A 4771-nucleotide genomic window follows, 5' to 3' on the forward strand; every position below is an offset into this window, starting at 1 on the left:
AGATCAAAGGATGGCAAGAGAGATGACATTCACATCAAAATGCAATGCACGGTCCTTGACTGGATAGGATCCTGAATTTGAAAAAATATGAAGAACAAAGCTATTGTTGATATAACTGGATACATTTTAACATGGAGTGCATATTAGGTAATACACAGTTGATCCTGTTACTCTAATGTTAAAATTGTGGAGTATTGTGAGTTAGGTAGGAGATGTCCTTGTTTCTAGGAGCTTCGAAGACAGTGTTTAGGTGGGAAGTACTGTAATGTCTGCAACTTCCTTTCAAGTGGAAGAGAGAAGTGAAATTAACAGTGGTGAATCAAGGTAAAGGGTATTTGAGTGCTCATTGTACTACTCCTGTAACTTTTCTATAAGAGTGAAAGTTTTCAAAATAAAAAACTGGAGGCAAGTCATCAAGTATGTTTTTTTAAAACTTCTTCCACATTCCAAATGATTTTAAGCTTTATTCCTGCTCCTTTGGAGTGTTAGCCAGAAGCACATTCATTCAATTCTTATTGAGAGCCTATTGTGTGCTTGGCATTATTCTAAGGCACTGGGGAAGCAGTGGTAAACAGAACACCTAAAAATCCTTGCTGTGGCAGTCTAGTGGGAAATGCTTCTCAAGCTGACATATCTGGCATTCTCCACACCAGCACATTCACCACCTGCCTACAGGTGTGTGGCAAAGACTGCTTCTGGCCTAGGCTATATCCAACCTCCACTTCTTTAATAACAGAACCCTGATTTAATGGCAGATGGCAATGGTCCAGGCTAAAAGATGTTTACCATCCTCCCTTGCAGCTAAGACAAAAAAAATCCCTCAAGTCAAGGTATTCCCTGGTGGTCCGGTGGTTAGGACTCTGAGCTTTCACTGCCAAGGGTGCCAGTTCAATCCTTGGTCCAGGAACTAAGATTCCACAAGCCTTGTGGTGCAGCAAAACAAACAAAAAACTCTCAGGTCATTGGATGGGGCTTCCAGGAAAATTTCTTAAAGGGAATAGGCAGCTGGCAGATACCCTTTATGTCCTTTATCCTTCCATATAATATCTACTTTGAATATAGCTTGGGCTCCAGCAAACACAATGAATGAAGAAATTATTTTTTTTAATATTTTTATATTTAGCTGCCTTGGGTCTTAATTGTGGCTTGCAGGCTCAGGGATCACTAATTGCAGTACATGGGCTTAGTTGCTTCTAGGCATGTGGGATCTTAGTTCCCCAACCAGGGATCAAACCCACATCCCCTGCATTGCAAGGCAGATGCTTTACCACTGGACTACCAGGGAAGTCCCAAGAAATGATCTTAAGATTGGAACACATTGCTGAGACTGGCAGAGCAGAAGGCTGAAAGGAGCCTGGATCCCTAATGTGGAGTTGAAATACTAGTCCTGCCTCTGGATTTGTTTTGCATGGGACAGAAATAAACTTCTATCTTGCATAAGTGACCTCTGTTCTAACAGTCAAATATAATTAATTCACAACTGACACAAGAGCCCTTAGGAACGCCTACAAACCAACCAGAGCTGAAGGGGAAAAGTGTTAATGATGACTCTGTTTATTGAGTGCTATCTACATGCCAGGCATGGATTTAAGTATTTTGCACGCACTAATTTTTCTAATCTTCACATCAACCTACAAAATTGTTGTTCAGTCATTAAGTCATGTCCCACTCTTTGTGACCCCATGGACTGAAGCATGCCAGGCTCCCCTGTCCACCACCATCTCCTGGAGGTTGTTCATATTCACGTCCATTGAGTCGACAATGCTATCTAACCATCTCATCCTCTGCTGCCCCCTTCTCCTTTTGACTTCCATCTATCCCAGCATCAGGGTATTTTCCAGTGAGCTGGCGGTTCATATCAGGTGGCCAAAGTATTGGAGCTTCAGTTTCAGCCTTCTTTATGGTCTCTCACCTCTGTACATGACTATCAGTTTAGTGCAGTTCAGTCACTCAGTCATGTCCAACTCTTTGCAACCCCGTGGACTGCAGCACGCCAGGCTTCCCTGTCCATCACCAACTCCTGGAGCTTATTCAAACTCATGTCCATTGAGCTGGTGATGCCATCCAACCATCTCATTCTCTGTCATCCCCTTCTCCTCCTGCCTTTAATCCTTCCCAGCATCAGGGGCTTTTCAAATGAGTCAGTTCTTTGCATCAGGTGGCCAAAGTATTGGAGTTTCAGCTTCAGCATCAGTCCTTCCAATGAATATTCAGGACTGAGTTCCTTTAGGATGGACTGGTTATATCTCCTTACAGTCCAAGGAGCTTTGACTATATGGACCTTTGTCAGCAAAGTGATGTCTCTGCTTTTTAATACACTGTCTAACTTTGTCAGAGCTTTCCATCCAAGGAGCAAGCATCTTTTAATCTCATGGTTGCAATCACTGTACACAGTGACTTGGGAGTCCAAGAAAATAAAATCTGTCATGCTTCCACTTTTTCTCCATCTATTTGCCCTGAAGTGATGGTACAGGATGCCATGATCTTAGTTTTTTTTAATGTTGAAACAACATTGAAACAAGCCAGCTTTTTCACTCTCCTCTTTCACATTTATCAAGAGGCTCTTTAGTTCCTCTTCATTTTCTGCCGAGTGGTATCATCTCCATATCTAAGGTTGTTGATATTTCTTCCAGAAATATTGATTCCACCTTGCGATTCATCCAGCCTGGCACTTTGCATGTTGTACTCTGCATGTAAGTTTAATAAGCAGGGTGACAATATACAATCTTGTTGTATTCCTTTCCCAATTTGGAACCAGTCATTTGCTCCATGTAAGGGTCTAACTATTGCTTCTTGACCCTCATACAGGTTTCTCAGGAGACAGGTAAGGTAGTCTCGTAATCCCATCTCTTTAATAACTTTCCATAGTTTCTTATGATCCACACAGTCAAAGGCTTTAGTATAGTCAATAAAGCAGAAGTAGATGTTTTTCTGGAAATCCTTTGATTTCTCTATGATCCAGCAAATGTTGGCAATTGATCCCTGGTTCCTCTGACTCTTCAAAACCAGCTTGTACATTTGGAAGTTCTCTGATGCCTAACTTGAAGGATTTTGAGCATAACCTTGCTAGCATGTGAAATGAGCACAATTGTACAGTAGCTGGAACATTCTTTAGCATTGCCCTTCTTTGGGATTGGAATGAAAACTGACCTTTTCCAGTCCTGTGGCTACTGGTGAATTTTCCAAATTTGCTGTCATATTGAGTGCAACACTTTTACAGCATCATCTTTTAGGATTTGAAATAGCTCAGCTGGAATTCCATCACCTCTACTAATTTTGTTTGTAGTAATGCTTCCTAGGCCCACTTGACGTCATACTCCAAGATGTCTGGCTCTAGGTGAGTGATCATTCCATCATGGTTATCCGGGTCATTAAAATCTGTTTTGTATAGTTCTTCTGTGTATTCTTGCCACCTCTTCTTAATATCTTCTGATTCTCTTCTGATTCTGATTTTCCTTTTCTGTCCTTTGTAATGCCCATGAAAAAACTTGTACATAAATGTTTATAGCAGCCTGATTCATAATAGCCAAAGAGTGGAAAACACCCCAGAGGTCCACCAACTGATAAATGAATAAACAAAACACGGTATATCCATACCATGGAATATTATCAGCCATAAGTAGAAAAGAAGAACTGATCCATGCTACAATATGGATGACCCTTGAAAACATCATACTAAGTAAAAGAAGCCAGACACAGAAGATCATATGCTATATAATTCTATTTGTATGAAATGGCTAGAACAGGCAAATCCATAGAGACAGAAAGAGATTGAAAGTGTATAGTCACTCAGTTGTGTTCATCTCTTTGCAACTCCATGGACTATAGTCCATCAGGCTCCTCTGTCTGTGGGATTCTCCAGGCAAGAATACTTGGGTTGGCTGCTGTTCCCTTCTCCGGGGATCTTCCAACCCAGGAATACAAATGGGATCTCCTGCATTGCAGGCAGATTCCTTACCATCTGAACCACCAGGGAAGCCCTAGAAAGTAGACCAGTGGTTGTCTAGGGCACAAAGAGTCAGAAACAACTTAGCAACTAAACCATCACCACCAGGGCTGTATGTGAGGGGAAGAGATTGAGAGGAAATGGAGAGTGACTGATAAAACATACAGGATTTCTTCTGGGGGTGTTGAAAATGTTCCAAAATTGATTGTGGTGATGGCTTTGCAACTCTGTGAATCTATAAGAACCATTGAATTGTACTCTTTTGTTTTACATTGAAATATAGTTAATTTACAATGTTGTGTTAGTTTTGTTTTCTTTTTTAAGAATTTTTATTTTCCCAATTATACTGACAACAGCAAGATTGCTTTGGGGAGAGAGGAACAGCCTCCTGAGATGTTTCCACTGGCCAGGAAGACTAGGTTGAGGTGATGTAGTTGCTGTTTAAAGGGCCCTTTTATTATTTTTTTTTATTTTCTTTTTTAATCTGACCAGGCTGCACAGCATATGTGATTGAACCTGAGCCCCCTACATAGGAAGCATGGAGTCTTAACCACTGGACTGCCAGGGAAATCCTAATGTTGTGTTAGTATTAAACTGTACACTTTAAATAGGTGAATTACATGGTGTGTGAATTATATCTTGATAAAGCTGTTACCAAAAATATATGTAATATAATGTCAGGTAGAGATACAGACTCCTTGCCACACCATCTGCCAGGCTCCTCTGTCCATGGAATTTTCCAGACAAGAATATTCTAGTGGGTGGGCATTTCCTACTCCAGGGAATCTTCTCAAACCAGGGATCGACCTGTGTCTCCTGCATCTC

The sequence above is a fragment of the Bison bison genome, unplaced genomic scaffold (assembly GCF_000754665.1).
Source record: "Bison bison bison isolate TAMUID 2011002044 unplaced genomic scaffold, Bison_UMD1.0 scf7180017864280, whole genome shotgun sequence".
Taxonomy (NCBI): domain Eukaryota; kingdom Metazoa; phylum Chordata; class Mammalia; order Artiodactyla; family Bovidae; genus Bison; species Bison bison.